This window comes from Pristiophorus japonicus, chromosome 11, assembly GCF_044704955.1.
Source record: "Pristiophorus japonicus isolate sPriJap1 chromosome 11, sPriJap1.hap1, whole genome shotgun sequence".
Taxonomy (NCBI): Eukaryota; Metazoa; Chordata; class Chondrichthyes; family Pristiophoridae; genus Pristiophorus; species Pristiophorus japonicus.
Genome location: NC_091987.1, coordinates 142,639,393 through 142,662,921, shown reverse-complemented (window position 1 = coordinate 142,662,921; position 23,529 = coordinate 142,639,393). Strand labels below are relative to the sequence as shown.

Here is a 23,529-nt window from a genome sequence, read left to right as displayed (position 1 = left end):
TCTCATTCTTCTTTCCTCTAGAGAATATAGGCCTATAGTTGGCTCAATCTCTCCTTGTAGGACAATCTTCCCATCCCAGGAATCAGTCTGGCGAACCTTCGTTGCAATCCCTCTATGGCAAGTATATCCTTCCTTAGGTAACGAGATCAAAACTATACACAATACTCCAGGTGAGGTCTCACCAGGGCCCTATATAATTGCAGGAAGACGTCTTTACTCTTATACTCAAATCCTCTTGTAATAAAGGCCAACATACCATTTGCTTTCTTACTTCGTTGCTGTACCTGCATGTTAACTTTCAGTGATTCATGTACAAGGACACCCAGGTGCCTCTGAATACCAATCTCGCAACTTTAAAAAAATACTCTGCTTTTCTATTTTTTCTACCTCTTCTTCTCAGGCAGTCCCCCAGAGTCCCAAAGTGGATAAGTTCACATTTCTCCATGTTATATTCCATTTGCCATGTTCTTGCCCATTCACTTAGCCTGTCTATATCTCCTTGAAGCCTCTTTGCATTCTCTTCACAACTTATATTCCCACTTAGCTTTGTATCATCAGCAATCTTGGATCTATTACGTTTGGTCCTCGCATCCAAATCATTGACATAGATTGTGAATAGCTGAGGCTCAAGCACCAATCCTTGCGGCACCCCACTAGTTACAGACTGCCGACCCGAAATTGACCCATTTATTCCTGGGGCCGAAACGGGGTGCACCCTCCGTTTTATAATGTTTTGCGTGGGTTGCGGCGGAGATGCCGTTGATATTCGGCACTTTGAAGTGTTTTTTCGGTTGGGGCGGATGTTGTGGCGGCTGAGGGGCGGAAGTTCCCTTGCAGCGGGTCCGCCGCCCCGACCAGTCATCAGCGCGTCGCCGATGATGTCAGCACGTCATGGATGATGTCAGCGCGTTGCTGATGATGACAGCACGCGCTGATGATGTCAGCGCGAAGTGGACGCGCTATGTCGAGCTGACGTGTAACAACATCCCTCCCCTTCAGTTAAAGGGCAGGGCCGCTGTGAACTCTGCATCTTTCTCAGAGGTTCACTGGGCCACCAGGGAGGGTTTTGGCCGGGCCAGCAGCCTGGCACCCAAGAGGGGTCAGTAAATTTCAAAAACATGTCTTATTGTTAGAAGTAGGTCCATGGTGTGGTTTTATTGAGTGCAGTGGGCGCCAGCACCGTCTGCCTCAGGGCAAAGCAATCTCGAAGTGGGGCCATCAAACAGGAATTCGGGCCTTTGTTTACATACGTAAGGGGAATATCACCTGTTTCAGGCATGGGCACCATCTAATGTTCGTTTCTCCTTTCCCAACATGGCGGCTGGAAATGTGTGTCTGGGTCTCAGCAATGGACTACTCCATAGTCACAGTTAAACTGCTCCGTGAGCAGTGTGCAATTAGCCAACCTCAATTCTCCTTCCTGTGCTGTAAAACACTTCCTATCGAGTCACAGCCGGAGGGGCTTCCCAGTGTGGGCAGGGGGAGTCACAGCCAGAGGAGGCTCCCTGTGTGGGCAGGGTAAGTCACAGCCGGAGGGGCTTCCCAGTGTGGGCAGGGGGAGTCACAGCCGGAGGGGGTTCCCAGTGTGGGCAGGGGAAGTCACAGCTGGAGGGGCTTCCCAGTGAAGGCAGGGGGGCTCACAGCCGGAGGGGCTTCCCAGTGTGGGCAGGGCCAATTCACAGCGGAGGAGGTGCCCATTGTGGGCAGGGGGAGTCACAGCCGGAGTGGTTTCCCAGTGTGGGCAGGGAGAGTCACAGCCGGAAGAAGCTCCCAGTGTGGGCAGGGGGAGTCACAGCCGGAGGGGCTTCCCAGTGTGGGCAGGGGGAGTCACAGCCGGAGGAGGTGCACAGTGTGGGCAGGGGGAGTCACAGCCGGAGGGGCTTCCCAGTGTGGGCAGGGGGAGTCACAGCCGGAGGGGCTTCCCAGTGTGGGCAGGGGGAGTCACAGCCGGAGGAAGTGCCCAGTGTGGGTAGGGGGAGTCACAGCCGGAGGAGGTGCCCAGTGTGGGCAGGGGGAGTCACAGCCGGAGGAGGTGCCCAGTGTGGGCAGGGGGAGTCACAGCCGGAGGGGCTTCCCAGTGTGGGCAGGGGGAGTCACAGCCGGAGGAGGTGCCCAGTGTGGGCAGGGGGAGTCACAGCCGGAGGAAGTGCCCAGTGTGGGCAGGGGGAGTCACAGCCGGAGGAGGTGCCCAGTGTGGGCAGGGGGAGTCACAGCCGGAGGGGCTTCCCAGTGTGGGCAGGGGAATCACAGCCGGAGGAGGTGCCCAGTGTGGGCAGGGGGAGTCACAGCCGGAGGGGCTTCCCAGTGTGGGCAGGGGAATCACAGCCGGAGGAGGTGCACAGTGTGGGCAGGGGGGGTCACAGCCGGAGGGGCTTCCCAGTGTGGGCAGGGGGAGTCACAGCTGGAGGAGGTGCACAGTGTGGGCAGGGGGAATCACAGCCGGAGGGGCTTCCCAGTGTGGGCAGGGGGAGTCACAGCCGGAGGAGGTGCACAGTGTGGGCAGGGGGAATCACAGCTGGAAGAAACTCCCAGTGTGGGCAGGGGGAGTTACAGTCGGAAGAAACTCCCAGTGTGGGCAGGGGGGGGTCACAGCTGCAAGAAACTCCCAGTGTGGGCAGGGGGAGTCACAGCTGGAAGAAACTCCCAGTGTGGACAGGGGGAGTCACAGCTGGAAGAAACTCCCAGTGTGGGCAGAGGGAGTCACAGCTGGAAGAAACTCCCAGTGTCTGGCAGGGGGAGTCACAGCTGGAAGAAACTCCCAGTGTGGGCAGGGGGAGTCACAGCTGGAAGAAACTCCCAGTGTGGGCAGGGGTAGTCACAGCTGGAAGAAGCTCCCAGTGTGGGCAGGGGGAGTCACAGCTGGAAGAAACTCCCAGTGTGGGCAGGGGGAGTCACAGCTGGAAGAAGCTCCCAGTGTGGGCAGGGGGAGTTACAGTCGGAAGAAGCTCCCAGTGTGGGCAGGGCAACCTTTCTGATAACTGAGGCTGGGACACTATCTCCCAAAAATACATTACAGACCAATAAAAACTTTTTATTTGCATTTTGTTTCCAAGGTGAAGCAGCCTGTATATTTTAAAACGTGTTAAGTAACAAGCGAGGAGGCTGAGGAGAGATTTAATTGATGTGCATAAAATTATGAGCGGCCGAGATAGAGTGTGTAGGAAAGACCTGTTTCCCTTAGCAGAGAGGTCAATAACCAGGGGGCATAGATTTAAACTAATTGGTAGAAGGATTAGAGGGGAGATGAGGAAAATTCACCCAGAGGGTGGTGGGGGTCTGGAACTCACTACCTGAAAGGATGATCGAGGCAGAAACCCTCATCACATTTAAAAAGTACTTGGATGTGCATCATCATCATCATCGGCAGTCCCTCGAAATCGAGGAAGATTTGCTTCCACTCTAAAAGTGAGTTCTCAGGTGGCTATACAGTCCAATACGGGAATTACAGTCTCTGTCACAGGTGGGACAGACAGTGGTTGAAGGAAAGGGTGGGTGTGTAGTCTACATTGCCGCATGCTCCTTCCGCTGCCTGCGTTTGGTTTCTGCATGCTCTCAGCAACGAGACTCGAGGTGCTCAGTGCCCTCCCGGATGCACTTCCTCCAATTAGGGCGGTCTTGGACCAAGGATTCCCAGGTGCCGGTGGGGATGTAGCATTTTATCAAGGAGGATGTGAGGGTGTCCTTAAAGTGTTTCCGCTGCCCACCTTTGGCTCGTTTGCCGTGTAGGAGTTCCGAGTAGAGCGCTTGCTTTGGGAGTCTCGTGTTGAGCATGCGGACGATGTGACCCGCCCAATGGAGCTGGTCGAGTGTGATCAGTGCTTCGATGCTGGAGATGTTGGCCTGGTCGAGATCCTCTCAGTGGATTTGCAGGATCTTGCAGGGGCAGCGTTGGTGATACTTCGCCATCGCTTTGAGGTGTCTATTGTATATGGTCCACATCTCTGAGGCATACAGAAGGGCGGGTAGCACTACTGCCCTGTAGACCAGAAGCTTGGTCCCAGATTTGAGGTCCAGGTTGACAAACACTCTCTTCCTCAAGCTCCCCACTGGAGTGGAACTGAACTACAGAACCAATGGGAACCGGTTCAACCTTCGTCACCTCCAGGCTAGATCCAAGATCGCCCCATCCTCTGTCATTGAACTACAGTACACGGACAACGCTTGCGTCTGTGCACAGTCAGAGGCTGCACTCCAAGCCATCGTCAACATCTTCACCGAGGCGTATGAAAGCATGGGCCTTACACTAAATATCCATAAGAAAAAGGTCCTCCACCAACCTGACTCCGCCTCACAGCACTGTCCCCCGGTCTTGGCTGTGCTCTTAAAGAGCCGTAACCTATCGGGCTACGGACCTCATGCTGGAAGGTAGGATTAGGTTAAATTGCTCTTTTTCAACCTCCTCTGTGTCGTAAATGTTTCTATGATTTTATTTGTATGAATCTAACATTTCCCCCTCACAGTATAGATGGAATTCTGGTATACTGGCACAAATACATGTAAAGCAGATGTTTCACTTTACCACAAAATAGCATTTCCTGCTTCTAAATGGAACCGACTTAACAGCGTTCCCAGATAATGTGGTGCACAGTTCATCATTATTGAGACATTTGAATTTCCATTGGGTGCGAGAGAACAGCACTGTCCGAGGTCCATTTTTCAGATGAGACATTTAACTGAGTCCCCATCTCAAGTGGACGTAAAAGATCCCATGCCACTATTTTGAAGAGGGCCACAGGAATTCTCCCAGTATCCTGGCCAATATTTATCACTCAACCCTAAAACAGATTATCTGGTCAATTATCACATTGCAGTTTGTGGGAGCTTGCTCTGCGCAAATTGTCTTCCCCCGTTTCCTACATTACCACAATGACTAAATTTCAAGTGTACGTCATGGGCTGTAAAGAACTTTAGGATGTCCTGAGGTTGTGAAATGCGCTGTAGAAATGCAAGTTCTTTCTTCCTTTCAATACTCTGTCATACTGCAGAATATAATGAAGCCACAATCAGGACTGGATCTTACCGACCTCGATGGCTCCGGGGCATGCGGCGTCCTTGGTGAGTCCCAACGCCGCAGCTGTGTTGATCCGGGCCTCCGACATGATTTTACCATGACTGGGCTTGTTAAGCCCACCCTCTGAGGATCCCGGCCAATTAAAAGGAAGCGGGTCTGATGCTGTCATCTGATGATGTGTCATCAGCCGATTTCCTTAAAGGGACCATGTTCGCATACATTTTACAGTTGTGCTGTCAGTGTTCTACAGCATTGAGGTGCTGCAAACACTGACAAACACTGCACAGAGGGGCACGGCTGCACCCAGGCTCTCCCATCACTCCCTCCAAATGCTTATGGAGGGAGTCAGAGCACACAGGGAGGTTCTCTTCCCTTCCAAAGGGCGGAAGAGACATCCCTAGGTCACCAACGCAGCCTGGTTGCACATTTTACAGGAGGACACAAACAGGGATGTCGTCAGGAGGAGCTGGCTGCCGTGGCACAAACCTTTCAATGATCTCAGTGGATCACGAAACGTTACTGCAAATCCACACTCAATCTCACCCTACTGTGCCACTCATCACATCCCCATCACTCTGCCTTCCCTACCCTACCCCTGCACATCCTTACTCACACCAACTGACCTTGCACCTCCACCCATCCTCCTCTCTCTATCTACATTATGACATCACCATCTCACTAGCCACCCCTCTCACTCACCCTCATCCTTGTCCGATCATATCATCTAACAGCACACAAAGGTAGGCACCAGGGTGTTATTGCCAATGCTGAAATAAAGTTTCTGCTAATGTGTTGTCAAACATTGAAATCTTTATTTTCAACACTTTGTCTTCTTGGACAGATCTGTGTGCACCTTTGGAAGTGGGTTAGTGAGTTGCAGTGAATGGTGAGACTTAACATAGCTGCACATTTAGTGAGTTATAACCTTTGCGTTTACGGAACATCTCAAGATTGATATGCGGCGCCCGCAAAGCAACGTATCTGCAGTCGAAGGGACCCCACACCATGGGGAAGCCCGATATCCTGGCACAGCCACATACGTGCTCCTCCTGCTTCTCTCTGTTCAGAGAGAAGACAATGAAGTCCCTTCTCCTGGAGTACAGAGGCTCTGTGACCTCTGGGATGCAGTAATGAACGACGAACTGTGAGATGTTATCTATGACTCCTGCTCTGGACTGGAAGGATCCACTGGCAAAATAATTGAGGGTCACTGGGAGAGCCGATGTCACCCTGCTCTGATTCCAGGAGGTGGCAGAGTTCTGTGACCATCACCTTAGTGAAGCAGAGCCTTCTAATATACTGCTCCTGGCTCTCGGAAGACCTTAGGTGGGTAAGGCTCCCTGCTGGGATCCCTCCAGCCTCTCTTCTGCTTCCCTTTGCAAACAGCTTGTCCTCTTCTTTGCTGCTTCAGCTCCGTAGGCGGATTGGGGCCGGAGGCGGAGAGGGCCGGAGGGGGAGTTCGGAGGCTGGGGGCCAACAATCGAAGGTGACAGGGGGAGGGTGTCAGAGGTCTTGAAGGGTGCGGGGGGGGTGGGATGGGGGAGAATTGTGGCCGGAGGTGAGGGCAGGTACGGAAAGGGATCGGGGCCGGAGGGGGATCAGGGCCGGAGACAGGGGGGAGGGGGGGGTGCTGTGGGGTGCGAAGGGGGCTGATGATCGAAGGTCACAGGGGGAGGGTGTTAAGGGCCGCAGGGGGGAGGGGAGGTGCTGGTGGTGGTCACGGGGAAATCGTCCGCCTCGTGGGGAGGAGTGTCAAAGGCTTTGGGGGGAATGTCGGGGGGAAATTGGAAGGTTGAGGGGGGTCTTACCATGGGGGATGGTGAGGCAGGATCGCTGGCTCCAGCAGCTCAGTGGAAAGACCCTTCCCTCCTGGATTCACAGTCCTTGTTATGTATGCATGTCAATGATGTACTGTAACACTAGACCTGAATGTACCTTCACCCGGTATATACCATACCTGTACACCAGAGGGTGCTGCTGCTGGAGACCTATGGGTCACCTGTACACTGCAGGTAACCCAGTATAAAAGGGAGCTCACCTCTTGGTGTCCTCACTCTAGGAGCTGCAATAATAGACTACAGTCTGTACAGTTCAAGTGCCATACCCCTGCCTTGTGGAGTCATTAAGAGGGTGCTTGCATACACAATAACTGGCGACGAGGTTACGAATGACCATGCACACCATGTCTAACCTAAGCAACTTCCAACAATTCGCTGATGGGGAAGATTGGAATGCCTTTGTGGAAAGGTTAGAACACTTTTTCATCGCGAGCGACCTGGCTGGGGACTCACCAGTCTCGCTGGTGAACAAGCGCAGAGCCATCCTGCTCAGCAGTTGTGGTCCCACTATCCATGGCATTGTCAGGGACCTATTAGCCCCAGCGAAGACGACAACCAACAGCTATGGGGAGCTCGTAACTTTAATACAAGAGCAATTTAAACCCAAAGAGAGCATCCTCATAACCAGGCACCGGTTTTACACTCACCAGTGGCCCGAAGGCCAAAAAATTGCTAAGTATGTAGCAGATCTAAGAAGGTTGTCAGCACCGTGTGATTTTGGCGACCACCTCTTCGTTATTGGAATTGGCCACGAGGCCTCCTCCATAAACTGCTCTCTGCGGTCACCCTGCAGAAGGCAATCAAAGTGAGCCAGGCCTTCATGATTTCGGCCTGCGACTCCAAAAAATGATGACCCACACCCAGGACTCTAACCCGACGAGCGCAGTGAACAGAATGGCGACGTTCAGAGGCAAGAATGCTGCTCCGAGTCCCATAACTCTGAGTCCGCCACATGGGGCCAACCGGTGAGCCCCGTGTTGACGCTGTGGAGGAAGCTGCAGGGCCCACCAGTGCCGATACAAAGAGTACACCTGCAAAGGCTGCAACGCGAAAGGTCATCTTCAGCGAATGTGTAGAAAAAGTTTTACTCACCGAGTCGCTGAAGAGTTGGCCGATCACCTGGGCTCCGACACTGATGAAGATGAAGCTGCTCAGCCCCTGGAAGAGGAGTACGAAATATATACCTGCTCCACTGAGAGTTCCCTGAGGAAAATGGAAGTGGAAATTAACGGGGTTCCAGTCTCGATGGAGATCGACACAGGGGCGAGCCAGTCATTGATGAATCAGACGGCCTTTGAGAAACTCTGGGACAGTCCCTCCGAATGACCAAACCTGTCCCCAGTCCAGGCAAAGCTGCTCACCTACACAAAAGGCACCATCCCAGTCGTTGGCAGCGTAGATGTCCAGGTGTCCCATGGCGACGCGATGTACAAGCTCCCCTTGTGAATCGTTGTCGGTGATGGTCCTACGCTGCTGGGAAGAAGTTGGATGAAGCAAGTCCAAATCAGTCGGAGCGACGACGGCCTCCAGGCCCCAGCGATCGACATCCTAAGTGGCCCCAAACTTGGATCCATCGCAGCACCTAGAAATTCTACCGTCCAGCTCGACTGCGTGGCGACGACACAGCCTGCACAACACTGCGACGAGATGATCCAACCCGAACAACCAGATTTTACCTTCCGGGCCATGACAGGACTCTGAGGCGTAGAAGGTAGATTCCCGGCATCTGTGGCAGAACCTGAGGAGAAAAGGATCACCGCAGCCTACCTCGCTGAGAGCGAGAAGATGGTGCCCGTACCACGAAGCGAATAATCCGGAATCAAGATGGCCGTGACCAGACCACAAGGGGCAGCTTTGAAGGAGCAACACATGGTACTGAGTGGCGAACCGGATTGGGGTAAAGATTGCAAGGCCCTCTTTAAGGAGACCAGCAACCCAAGACAATTAAAGGGACAGTTCAATTCTAGGCACAGCGATGCCAGTGATATTAAAGTTAAAAGTGCAGTAAATGAATGTAGGTATACAAATGTGCTGTTAAATGGTGATGCCGGAAAAACTATTAGGAAAAATGCAATGAATGCTTCTAAAAGTGATGTAAGTACCAAGTTTGTATCGTTGAATAGTGATGCCAGAAATGCTAATGTAATAAATGTGACCCTGTATAGAGACACCGATACCCAATAAAGTGTTGTAAGTGCAAAATGTGAAAATGTGACGAGAGATGACAATGTTGAGTCGACTAGTTACGATCGGAGCCAATGTGTCATGCATGCTAAAGGTAGAATGATAAATTACACCGGGTTCTACAGGTATAATGCCAATGCCAGAGGAAACCCCCCATGGGAGAATCCCATGTCCAGCGGGCTACCTGACCATGTAGCCTGTGCTTTTGGGACCAATATGATACCCCAGGAAGGGCTCACACACACCCGGTGGGAGCAGACCCACTGCAGGAACAGCGGTCAATGGGCAGCACAGCCACCACCACTGGCAACCTGCCCCAGATCGGCCCTACACCGCCTGGCCACCAGGGCCAGCACCGGAGGCAAGAGGCCAGTACCCTCCAGCTTTCCCGGCAGAACCTAGAATGACCAGACTTCCACCACCAATGGAGAACAAGGAGCCCACACAGCCCTGTGGCCTTGCCCACCACAAACATAGAAACATAGAAAATAGGTGCAGGAGTAGGCCATTCAGCCCTTTGAGCCTGCACCACCATTCAATAAGATCATGGCTGATCATTCCTTCAGTATCCCTTTCCTGCTTTCTCTACATACCCCTTGATCCCCTTAACCGCAAGAGCCATATCCCCTCTTGAATATATCCAGTGAACTGGCATCAACAACTCTCTGCGGCAGGGAATTCCACAGGTTAACTACTCTCTGAGTGAAGCAGTTTCTCCTCATCTCGGTCCTAAATGGTCTACCCCTTATCCTAAAACTATGTCCCCTAGTTCTGGACTTCTCAAACATCATGAACATTCAGACCCTGGGGATTTATCGGCCTTCAATCCCATCAATTTCCATAACACAATTTCCCACCTAATAAGGATATCCTTCAGTTCCTCCTTCTCACTCGACCCACTGTCCCCTAGTACCTTTGGAAGGTTATTTGTATCTTCCTTCGTGAAGACAGAACCGAAGAATTGGTTCAAGTGCTCTGCCATTTCTTTGTTCTCCATTATATATTCACCTGAATCCGACTGCAAGGGACCTACATTTGTCTATACTAATCTTTTTCTCTTCACATATTTATAGAAGCTTTTGCAGTCAGTTTTTATATTCCCTGCAAGCTTCCTCTTAATTAAACCCTTAAGCCTCCTCTGTTGAATTCTAAATTTCTCCCAGTCCTCAGGTTTGTTGCTTTTTCTAGCCAATTTATATGCCTCTTCCTTGGCTTTAACACGACCCTTAATTGTTAGCCATGGTTGAGCCACCTTCCCAGTTTTATTTTTACTCCAGACAGGGATGTACATTTGCTGATGTTCATCCATGTGATCATTAAATGTTTGCCATTGCCTATCCACCGTCAACCCTTTGAGTATCGTTTGCCAGTCTATTCTAGCCAATTCACGCCTCATACCGTCGAAGTTACCTTTCCTTAAGTTCAGGACCCGAGTTTCCGAATTAACTTTGTCACTCTCCATCTTAATAAGGAATTCTACCATATTATGGTCACTCTTCTCCAAGGGGCCTCGCACAACAAGATTGGTAATTAGTCCCTTCTCATTACACATCACCCAGTCTAGGATGGCCAGCTCCCTGCTTGGTTCCTCGACATATTGGTCTACAAAACCATCCCTAATACATCCAGGAAATCCTCCTCCACCGCATTGCTACCAGTTAGGTTAGCACAATCAATGTGTAGATTAAAGTCGCCCATGATTACTGCTGTACCTTTATTGCACACATCTCTTATTTCTTGTTTGATGCTGTCCCCAACCTCACTATTACTACTTGGTGGTCTATACACAACTCCCACTAGCGTTTTCTGCCCTTTGGAAATCCGCAGCTCCACCCATACCGATTCCACATCATCCAGGCTAATGTCCTTCCTTACAATTGTATTGATTTCATCTTTAACCAGCAACGCCACCTCGCCTCCTTTTCCTTTCTGTCTATCCTTCCTAAATGCTGAATACCCTTGGATGTTGAGTTCCCAGCCTTCGTCACCCTGGAGCCATGTCTCCGTGATACCAATCACATTGTATCCTTTAACTGCTATCTGCGCAGTTAATTCATCCAACTTATTCCGAATACTCCTCGCATTGAGGCACAGAGCCTTCAGGCTTGCCTTTTTAACACACTTTACCCCTTAAGAATTTTGTTGTAATGTGGCCCTTTTTGTTTTTTGCCTTGGGTTTCTCTGTCCTCCACGTTTACTATTCTCCTTTCTATATTTTGCTTCTGACTCCATTTTATTTCCCTCTGTCTCCCTGCATAGGTTCCCATTCCCCTGCCATATTAGTTTAACTCCTCCCCAACAGCACTAGCAAACACTCCCCCTAGGACATTGGTTCCGGGTCTTTCCCAGGTACAGACCGTCCGGTTTGTACTGGTCCCACCTCCCCTAGAACCGGTTCCAATGTCCCAGGAATTTGAATCCCTCCCTTCTGCACCACTCCTCAAGCCACGTATTCATCTGAGCTATCCTGCGATTCCTACTCTGACTAGCACGTGCCACTGGCAGCAATCCCGAGATTACTACTTTTGAGGTCCTACTTTTTAATTTAACTCCTAGCTCCTTAAATTCATCTCGTAGGACCTCATCCCGTTTTTTACCTATGTCATTGGTACCTACCACCACCTACCCATTCTACAATGCATGTACCTTACCCATTGCACTGGCTCCACCACTGAGGAATCTTCCAACAGTGACACCCACATGGTCTTTGTATGAGTGGGTGGGGTAAATTGATGAGTGCAGCCACGAGTAGAAGGATCACACTTGGCACCCACACAACCCTCACCACAACCTCCCACAGCCCACTATTGATCACCTCCCCATATCATGGCAATAAGGACGTGGGAAAGGCTTGGGGGGAGTGTTGTTATGCATGCATGTCAATGATGTACTGTAACACTAGACCTGAATGTACCTTCACCCTGTATATACCATACCCGTACACCAGAGGGTGCTGCTGCTGGAGACCTAAGTGTCACCTGTACACTGCAGGTAATCAAGTATAAATGGGAGCTCACCTCTTGGTGTCCTCACTCTCGGAGCTGCAATAAAATTCCACAGCCTGTACAGTTCAAGTGCCATACCCCTGCCTTGTGGAGTCATTAAGAGAGTGCTTGCATATACAATAATCCTCACCTCCCTTTAGCTGGCGGGTTCCTCGAAGTCTGGGAGTCCCACCCAGCCAGTGTAAATTTAAAATGGTGGATCGCCATGAGGCACGGAGACTCATTATAATATTTAAATGGGAGTCCCGCCTCCTGGGAGCGGGTTGGCTGCCTGCTCTCCATCCCGCCTCCGTCAAAACTGGAAGTGGGCGGCTTGGAGGCGGGTTAGGATCGGAATTCAGTTGTTTAACTTTTTAACTTCCCACCTGACCCCAACCCACCCATTATGTGGGTTAAAATTCCCCCCAGTGTCTCTGTAACCTCCTGCAGCCCTACAACCCCCCGAGATATCTGTGCTTCTCCAATTCCGGCCTCCTGTGCATCCCCCTCTCCCTCACCCCACCACTGGCAGTCGTGCCTTCAGCCATCTAGGCCCCAAGCTCTGTAATTCCCTCCCTAAACCTCGCTACCTCTTTCTCCTCCCTTAAGTCACTCCTTAAAACCTACCTCAGTGACCAAGCTTTTGGTCACCTGTCCTAATATCTCTTTATGTGGCTCAGTGTCAACCTCTGTCTGGATATTTCCTGTGAAGTGCCTTGGGATGTTTTATACTTTAAGGGCGCCATATAATTGCAAGTTGTTGTTGCAGGACTCAGCCACTCATTGGATGAACCTGCTGAGCTTTGGGGAAGCTCTCACCTAATGCAGCCTTTGGGCAGCATCTTCCCGCTCCATTGAAACAAGTTCAGAAACGCTTCCATTTTACACGTGGGCGATATTCTGTTAACATGGCCACATTTTACTGATCCAGTTTATTTTTGTCATCATGCTGCACCAGGAACTTAGAGAGAGAAGCAACAGTGAAAAGGAAAGCTACAACTACTCACATGTTCATCAGTCTCAGCTGATCAGAAACACTGTGCTCAGTTTAATCCTTTTGCTGTCCTGCAGTGACCATCGTCAGGAGGAGCCCTGCGGGTGTATTTTAGATATCGCTGTACTTAAGGTGCTGCCCTGGCAGTCCCACAACACAGCACACAAACTGTGGGCTGCAGGTTTGCAAAGACACGCCATTCACCTTACAGCTTTATATATTTTTCACAAGATGTCAGCATTCTAATTAAGGAAATCACAAATCCCACACAAATACTGCTGTTTCTGATGTACAAAAATAATTTCAGTCCTTTCTCACCCAATAAAAACTGTAAACTCACAGACGATTGCTGTGTAATCATTTTCTGGGATTGTCTGCAGCCAGCTTTAGACAAGCGCTGGGGACTCATCGTCACAAGCAGCAGCAGCATTAGGCTCATCCGTTGCCGTGCCAATGACCTGATTCACAGCTCAGTCCATGGGACTGTCACAGGCTAAAGTCAGAACACCCTGCCCCAATGATCCGATTCACAGCTCAGTCCATGGGACTGTCACAGGCTAAAGCCAGAACACCCTGCCCCAATGATCCGATTCACAGCTCAGTCCATGGTACTGTCACAGGCTAAAGCCAGAACACCCTGCCCCAATGACCGAATTCACAGCTCGGTCCATGGGACTGTCACAGGTTAAAGCCAGAACACCCTGCCCCGTACCTCTGGATTATAATTCTACACTCAACAACTGCTGCAAGTTTAAAAAGAAAGACTTGCATTTATATAGCACCGGACTTCTCAAAGCACTTTACAGCCAATGAAATACTTTTGGAGTGTAGTCACTGTTGCAATGTGGGAAATGGGCAACCAATTTGCGCATAACAAGCTCCCACAAACTATAACGTGATAATGATAATGATCGGATAATCTTATTTTGTTATGTTGATTGAGAGATAAATATTGGCCAGGAAATCGGGGATAACTCCTCTGCTCTTCTTCGAAATAGTGCCATGGGATCTTTTATGTTCACCTGAGATGCCAGACGGCACCTTGGTTTAACGTCTCATCAGAAAGACAGCAGCTCCGACTGTGGAGCACTCCCTCAGCACTGCACTGGAGTGCCAGCCTAGATTTAATGTGCTCAAGTCCCTGGAGTGGGATTTGAACCCACAAAATTCTGACCCACTGAGCCAGAGCTGACACAAAGCTGACACTGTTTAAGACAAAACAGGAGCTTTCGCTGTTAAAGCCACAGAGCAGTGGGCCAAGTGGCCACTGAGAGATACAGCTGCCTTCAGTCACCTCCCAAACACTCCAATAAAATATTAGAGAGACAAGGAATATTGTAAAATGATTCAGAAATATTCAGCATCTGTAGAAATGAAGGAAATATAAATTGTGCTGGAAGCAGTGTGGGGATGAAATAATTTCGCTTAGATTGTGCAGGCGATCTTTCAAGACCAAAGGCCTATTTTTGAATAGCTGTCATGGAATGGAGGATGGGCAGGTCACTCTGAAAGGCAATGGGTGCAATTTTAACCTAACCCGTCCGTCCGTGCAATGCTAGTTTTACACCCCACCTGATTTTAATCTCCATTGAAGTCAAGGGTGAGTAATATTGGGTGGGTGCATAACCAGCACTGCACCCGAGCCCCTGGGTTTTTCACCAATCGTCCGTCTAAGTTACTGCGGGAGAGCGGCAGAACTCCTGTGGAAATTCCGAGATGTACCAGAGTGAGTCAATAGAAAATCTGAGATAATAAAAGATTGACAAAAGTGAGCCCTTAAAACATGATCGTCTTTTTACTCAATTTTAAACAAATTGAAATCTGTCGATGCCCGGTTTCAGGTGTGGAGCCGGCCAGGGACCTTGAAAATTAGCTTGACCAATATCACCAAGGACATCGCTCAGGTGTCCTTGGGTGCAGATCAATGGCCCCCAGAATTGGACCTTGTCGCGCCTGTTTGTAAAAGATCCAATTTCAACCCCAAAGGTTTCACGTTTGACAGTGTCCAACTGAACTTGTTCCTTTTTTGCCTGAAAAATGAGGGTAGATTTTTCCAGTCCTCATCTGTGAAGTGTCTGCACATCAGAAAATTACAGGCTTGCTGGTCACATAATTTTCTGTCTGTCGCAATCACGGGCAAGGGCATGGACAGTTCCCCTAGTCAACGCTCACTGGTATATGATTGAATGGATGCAGGCACTCTTTGGTGTATGATTGGATGGGTGCTGGCACTCGCTGGTATATGATTGGATGGGTGCTGGCACTCGCTGGTGTATGATTGGATGGGTGCTGGCACTCCCTCGTGTATGATTGGATGGGTGCAGCCACTCGCTGGTGTATGATTGGATGGGTGCTGGCACTCCCTGGTGTATGATTGGATGGGTGCTGGCATTCCCTGGTGCATGACTGGATGGGTGCAGCCACTCCCTGGGGTATGATTGGATAGGTGCTGGCTCTCGCTGGTGTATGATTGGATGGGTGCTGGCACTCTCTGGTGTATGATTGGATGGGTGCTGCCACACCTGGTGTATGATTGGATGGTTGCTGGCACTCGCTAGTGTATGATTGGATAGATGCTGGTACTCCCTGGTGTATGATTGGATGGGTGCAGCCACTCCCTGGTGTATGATTGGATGGGTGCTGGCACTCCCTGGTATATGATTGGAAGGGTGCAGGCACTCGCTGGTGTATTATTGGATGGGTGCTGGCACTCCATGGTGTATGATTGGATGGGTGTTGGCACTTCTTGGTGTATGATTGGATGGGTGCAGGTACTCATTGGTGTATGGTTGGATGGGTGCAGGCACTCCCTGGTGTATGATTGGATGGGTGCTGGCACTCCCTGGTGTATGATTGGATGGGTGCAGCCACTCCCTGGTGTATGATTGGAAGGGTGCAGGCACTCGCTGGTGTATGATTGGATGGGTCCTGGCACTCCCTGGTGTATGATTGGATGGGTGCAGGCACTCCCTGGTGTATGATTGGATGGGTGCTGGCACTCCCTGGTGTATGATTAGATGGGTGCAAGCACTCCCTGGTGTATGATTGAATGGGTGCTGGCACTCCCTGGTGTATGATTGGATGGGTGCAGGCACTCCCTGGTGTATGATTGGATGGGTGCAGGCACTCCCTGGTGTATGATTGGATGGGTGCAGGCACTCCCTGGTGTATGATTGGATGGGTGCTGGCACTCCCTGGTGTATGATTGGATGGGTGCTGGCACTTCCTGGTGTATGATTGGATGGGTGCTGGCATTCCCTGGTGTATGATTGGATGGGTGCTGGCACTCCCTGGTGTATGATTGGATGGGTGCAGGCACTCCCTGATGATTGCTATTTATATGTGTATAGCAGTGCGTGTCAGCAGCCTCTCCTCCTGTGTGCGATACGAGAGGAGGGGCTGAGCGCAGTGGGGACAATACAGCCTCCTGTTTTATTGATCAGTGTGCATTGATTCAAAGCCTAAATGGACTGATGTGGTAAAATTCCCAAATTTGCACTTGTATATAATGTTTGATTTTAGAGTTTTTGTTCATAAAAGTTGTTGAGTTTGAGTGCAGTGATTTAAATAAAATGATTATTTAACATGTTTAATGTTATTAAAATAACTACTGGCTGAGCTGGCAGCTTGGTAGGATGGTCAAGGGTGTTGCTGGAGGGCCCCGAGGAATAATTAACATCGAGCGACTCTCATTAAATACAAGCTAATGGAAAAGGATCATTAATATTTGCAAATGTTCTCCAGTCTCTATCCCCCAAATAAACCGTGTGCTGGCCAGTGGTGACAGTGTGTTTTTGAGCCTGCAAATTGCTGAAGGTTTGTGGCAATTACTGCAGCTACGAATTACATTTTGGAGTGGTTTTTATGGCATTGAGCCAAGTGTCACTTCGATTAGCCTGTGGGAGTGGGAGACAACCCAGCCCACCCGGCAGAAACCAGGCGGGAAGACAGTTAAACACGCTGCTGGCACCTACTCTCTGAGCACCCACTCTCTTCCCATTGTAACCTGCTCCTCTGAGCAGCTGGGAAAGGCACCCACCAAAATACTAGCCGGCAAGTCTCCTCACTGGGCACTGGAGTTACTTTGTTTTGGGAACATTCATTCTAACCTTGTCTACAACAATATGTACAACATTCATCCTCAAACATTAGGAGTGCTTTACATCTGGGGATCATTTTATAAATAATGTTGGCTTTGGCCGACTTCAGTTCTCTTGCGTTCTGCATAGTGATACAATAGGGGTTATTGTCGGGAAAAGGTGAAAACAGGTGCTTCGTGAGTTCTGTGCGAATAAGATATGCCTGTGTAGAAGTCTGGTGTGAGCCTGCAATTTTAGGGCTAAATGGTGAATACTATAATTTCAGCGCTAAAACGGGCACCTACAGGTTTAGATCACGCGCTGATTAGGAGCAATTTTGTGGAGTGGTATATGTAGCCTCCACACACCCACTGAAGGTGTGGAGTGCGCTGGCTGGCACACAGTGGGACATTTCAGGATGGCTCAGGGACTGAGGGAGAGGGTGCGCAGGTTCTCGATGCAGCATCGGAGGTCCTGCTGGAGGAGGTCCGGAGGAGAAGGGATGTCCTGTACCCACAGGGAGGGAGGACACCACCTCGCCCTCCTGTCCCTCGCTCCTGCAGCAACTGCTGCTGCTCTGCCTGGCCCCATGTGCTCCTCTCATTCCTCGTCCAGACCAAAGGGGACCTCGAGCAAGATCCCCATCACCAAGCACTCCCTCCCTCCTGGTGACTCCTATAATGTCTCCAATAAGGTAGAGTAGCACAGCACTCACTCTCTAGGTGAAGCCCTCAGAGAATTTGTGGGGAAATATTGATCGAGTGTTGATGAAGTCTTGACAAAATGTCACAGAAAGTTTCCCGATGTGTCTCAAAGTCCTCTTCAAATGCAGTGTATTCAGTCCACCTCCAGCAGCAAGTGAACAGTGAACGCCGAACATGGCTTTAAGTTGTGCTGGAAATCCTCGGCTACAACTCTTTTAGGAGACAAAAATAAACATTAGTTCAAGTGCCCTCGATCTGGGGGACACTCCAGACACTTTTCAACTGCCCTTTTCTTTTAAACAAAATTTTTTTTTTTTGATTTTTGTGGGGGTTTTTTGTGGTTTTTTTGGGGGGCTTTGAAAATCATACATTTTACAAGTGCCCCCTATAAAAGGGGAGGGGGACACTAAAACTGGCAATTAAAACAAATTAAACTTTAAAACATATAAAATCAAATTAAAATTTGGTTGCCGGAGGTAACGATGCACTCCAGTCCCTCCGGCGCCCACCTCTCGTGGATTGCCATGAGCGTACCGGTGGAACAACTCTTTTAAAGGAGACAAATAAACATTAGGTCAAGTGACCCCCGATCTGGGGGACACTCCAAACATTTTCAAGGCCCTTTTTTTGTGTTTTTTTTGGTATTTTTTTTGTTTTTTTGGGGGGGTTTTTTGGGCACTAAGATCAAAAGTTTTTTCCAAGTGCCCCCTATAAAAGGGGAGGGGGACACTAAAAACACCGGCAATTAAAACAAATTAAACTTTAAAACATAAAATCAAATTAAAATTTGGTTGCCGGGGGTGACGATGCACTCCAGTCCCTCCGGTGCCCACCTGTCGCAGATGGCCGCGAGCGTACCGGTGGAACAACTCTTTACTCTTGTTCAGTTGGTCGCTGTGAGGAGAGCTCATTAATTGCAGCACTAGCCAGAAAACTGGTGAGCAGCCTCTTCAATGAGCATGAGCAGGGAATTTAATTGTCAATCAGAGCGTTAAAGATCCTCGGGGCGGCTGTTTCTAGCACGCGCTTCAAACCCTTTACAAAGATGGCGTCCTGTGCTCGAGGCGGGCTGACCCGGCATTGCAGCTCAAGGTCCAGCTTGGCCCCCTCGGAGGCACTTTATCCCTAAAGTATACGGAGAAACGCCCCTTAATTCTGTGCTATACCACTCCTATTCGCACTTCCTGCGTGACTTTCTCCAACGCTGGTCGTTTTGTCAGCATTCCTCAACACTCAGGGTACATGTAAATCATTGAAACATTTGTATATTCGCTACCTCGGTTTGCCTTCTGATGATTCCAAAAGTCCACAAGACGTTCATTTATTTTTCTGGTTTTGTGGGTTGTTTGAATTCCTCCTTTATTTAGTCCTTTAGAACATTAATTGTTTCTAATTACCAGGCTAAGAGCTTTCCTGGTTCACCGCCGAGCTTGCCTTATTAAGATGAGTTGGGACTCTGTCCACTCCACACTAATTGTGTTTCATTGGGACTTGGTGGATGCGTTTTTATTCATAAAAGCTGCAGTGAGTGGTTTACCTGTGTGATATATTCACAGAGCACAGCACACACAGCTCCTAACATGGCAGGCAGCTCTGTCGGAAGCCGACGGAACAGCCTGGTTCTGTATTATTAACTCTGCAGTTGCAGTACAGAATATGTCCACATCCACAGTGTGGAGCTACAAAAGCAGAATCCTGCCAAAACAGAAGAAGACCGATTCGGCAAAGACTGAAGCTGCAGTAGCAAAATCACCGGGAGCAGCCAAAAAGTCCAAGCCCCAGCACCAAAAGGTTAAGTGCTCCACCCCGGAGAAGGGCATTTCCGTCTCCGCAAAGCAGAAAGGCAGTGAAAAAGAAACGTCTGTTTCTGAAGCTGGAGGTTCCAAAGGAGCAAAGGGTGCTGGGATCAAATCAGAAAGTGGCACCTCAACAGAGAAAGCTGAACAGAATAAGAATGAGAAAAATGGAGCAGAGACAGTCCAACCATCCGACATCAACAGGAGTGCAACAGAAAGTGGTACCAAGGCAGAAAATGAACTAGCAGATAGTAACAAGTGGAAACCTTTCAAAGTATTGCCGAGTGCACCAACAGCTCGCCCCGTAGTTAATACGGAAGTTAAAGTAGAGGCTGCCGAATCTGATAACAAACTCCAGGGACTGAAAATAGAAATTAAAAGCAAAAATAAAGTCAAACCGGGCTCTCTCTTTGATGAAGTTCGGCGGACAGCGCGGTTGAACCAAAGGTAGAGAAATCAAGAAACCTCGAGTGAAGAAGACTCGCCATCGAGAGATAGCAATAGCAGGTCTCGCAGTTGCAGTACCTCTTGTGGCCATTACAGATCTAGTTCAAGAGTCAGGACACATTCCCGAACAAGATCTCGGTCAAGCAGTAGATCGAGGAGTCGGTCAAGAAGTTACAGCTCTGCTTACAGATTGAAGTCAGAGTCACATCAGTGGAGTAACAGGTCTGCTTCGCCATGGTCACGGTCCTGGTCACATGATGGATATTACTCAGATCGCAACAGGCGGAAATCTAGCCGCTATAAGAGACCTAAAAAGGAGAGGAGGAAAATCAAAGCTAAGAAAAAAATCTAAGAAGCCGAAGCATTCCAGAAGGCATAAAGTCCACAAACATAAACAAAGGAGATCTCTGTACCTCCAGAATCTGCGTGCTCATCAAGCTTTAAGATAAAGTCTTCCCGAGCATGAAAATAAATCTCCATTGTCAGCTTCTTCAAGACACTCATCAAAAAAATTATGGTCTGGATCTTCTAGTCATCAATCTTCTTCAGCCAGTATGGCTTCTCAGTCCTATTCAAGATCAAAATCAAGGTCTCGATCCAAAGAAAGATCCAGGTCCCGATCCAGGTTTTTCTCCAGATCCAGGTCTCGGTCTAGGACTAGGTCCAGATCTAGATCCAGCTCCCGGTCCAGGTCTAGGTCTAGGTCCAGGTGTAGTTCAAGCTCTATCATTGAGAAGTAGATCCACATCTAGATCTAGTTCCAAATCCAAGCATGGAAGGAGAAGTACCAGAACTCACTTTGAAAATCTAAACCAAAAGAAACTTGATACTTCTCGGGTAGCTGCAAAGGAAAATGAAAAAATTGTAACACTCACTGCTGCAGTCGAACCTGTTCCTGCAGTTCCTTCAAGTGAGCGTCCTCCACCTTCAAGATGGAGACCAGGCCAGAAGCCTTGGAAGCCGCCTTATGTTCGGATCCAGGAAGCCCAGACAAAACTAAGTGAAACAACACCTACATTGAGCAGTAGAGATTCAAAATGTTCTAGGGAGGATGACCTGTCTCTATCTTTACAAAAACACCACCGAAATTCAGATACTAGAAGGCATTACAACTCTGACCATGAAAGTGATCGAAGTTCAACCGCAGGCGATCAGAAGAGTTCAAGGAGCAGAGGGTTTAGTTCCAGGTCAAGGAGTCGGTCCTATTCCAGGTCAAGGAGTCGGTCTAGTTCAAGGTCACGTTCACCAACTAAATTCCCCTACCATGAATCATCCTACTCCAAATCATCCAGTCATTCATATGAATCTGAAATGTGTGCAGCTAGTAGTGAAGAGAAGTACAGAAACATTCGAAAGAAGAATTCTGTTTCTAATAAACAGGATAAAGATCAGCAAGCAATCTCTACCAGCAACCATGCAAACAAAGAATGTGACACTGGAAAGAAACATGAAAGCATGGAGCACAGTGTGTCGTCTTCACACTGTTCCAGCGAGAGTGTCTCGGATGAGTACAAGAGGGAAAAGGAAAAAACAGAATCAAAGAAAAACGATGCGTTAAACTCTCAGTCAGAATCTCCCAAAAAAAGTCACAGTAACAAAGAAACTGAAGGAAAATGTGACCGTTCCAGCAAAGGTTCTACCAAGGAACATTCAAATCTGAAGTCCAGCTCATCCAATGATCACGTACAACAGCAAAGGAAGAAAGCTGAAAGGAAATCCTCCTCAGGGACTTACAGTAAAGATGGGGAAACTACAAAGAAAGCTCACAAGAAAGCAAGGTTGAAATCTGAGACTGAGTCTGAAACGGAACAGAGTAAAAGCAGTAAAGTACAGTCTGGGTCCGCCTCTGAAGAGGGAGAAGTAGAACAGAAATCTGATGTCGGTGAGACTGAAGGGAAGACAACGAGTAGAGGAGCTAACTCGAGATCTGAGGTGTTAGTCTTCTGCATCGCCTGGCTCAGGAGCAGGTGGCAGACAACCGTCGGCCAGAAGGTCCTCGGGTTCCAGCAGTTCTTCAGGTTCAGCAAGTGAGAATGAGAAGAGGTGAAAGAAGAAATGTGATATATTCACAGAGCACAGCACACACAGCTCCTAACATGGCAGGCAGCTCTGTCGGAAGCCTCCGGAACAGCCTGGTTCTGTGTATTATTAACTCTGCAGTTGCAGTACACAATACGTCCACAACCACAGTGTGGAGCTATAAACATTACAAGATCACAGACAGAGAAACAGAGAAACATAGAAAATAGGTGCAGGAGCAGGCCATTCAGCCCTTCTAGCCTGCACCGCCATTCAATGAGTTCATGGCTGAACATGAAACTTCAGTACCCCCTTCCTGCTTTCACGCCATACCCCTTGATCCCCCGAGTAGTAAGGACTTCATCGAACTCCCTTTTGAATATATTTAGTGAATTGGCCTCAACAACTTTCTGTGGTAGAGAATTCCACAGATTCGCCACTCTCTGGGTGAAGAAGTTTCTCCTCATCTCGGTCCTAAATGGCTTACCCCTTATCCTTAGACTGTGACCCCTGGTTCTGGACTTCCCCAACATTCTTCCTGCATCCAACCTGTCCAAACCGGTCAGAATTTTAAACGTTTCTATGAGGTCCCCTCTCACTCTTCTGAACTCCAGTGAATACAAGCCCAGTTGATCCAGTCTTTCTTGATCGGTCAGTCCCACCATCCCGGGAATCAGTTCGGTGAATCTTCGCTGCACTCCCTCAATAGCAAGAATGTCCTTCCTCAAGTTAGGAGACCAAAACTGTACACAATACACCAGGTGTGGCCTCACCAAGACCCTGTACAACTGTAGCAACACCTCCCTGCCCCTGTACTCAAATCCCCTCACTATGAAGGCCAACATGTCATTTGCTTACTTAACCGCCTGCTGTACCTGCATGCCACCCTGCAATGACTGATGTACCATGACACCCAGGTCTCGTTGCACCTTCCCTTTTCCTAATCTGTCACCATTCAGATAATAGTCTGTCTCTCTGTTTTTACCACCAAAGTGGATAACCTCACATTTATCCACATTATACTTCATCTGCCACGCATTTGCCCACTCACCTAACCTATCCAAGTCACTCTGCAGCCTCATAGCATCCTCCTCGCAGCTCACACTGCCACCCAACTTAGTGTCATCCGCAAATTTGGAGATACTACATTTAATCCCCTCATCTAAATCATTAATGTACAATGTAAACAGCTGGGGCCCCAGCACAGAACCTTGCGGTACCCCACTAGTCACTGCCTGCCATTCTGAAAAGTACCCATTTACTCCTACTCTTGGCTTCCTGTCTGACAACCAGTTCTCAATCCACATCAGCACACTACCCCCAATCCCATGTGCTTTAACTTTGCACATTAATCTCCTGTGTGGGACCTTGTCGAAAGCCTTCTGAAAGTCCAAATATACCACATCAACTGGTTCTCCTTTGTCCACTTTACTGGAAACATCCTCAAAAAATTCTAGAAGATTTGTCAAGCAT

General features: G+C 49.1%; 1 pseudogene; it reads left to right on the top strand.

The window, feature by feature from the left end:
* The first annotated feature begins 891 nt into the window (after nucleotides 1–891).
* On the top strand, nucleotides 892–22,132 carry LOC139275602 (NK-tumor recognition protein-like; annotated as a pseudogene).
* Nucleotides 22,133–23,529: the final 1,397 nt, after the last annotated feature.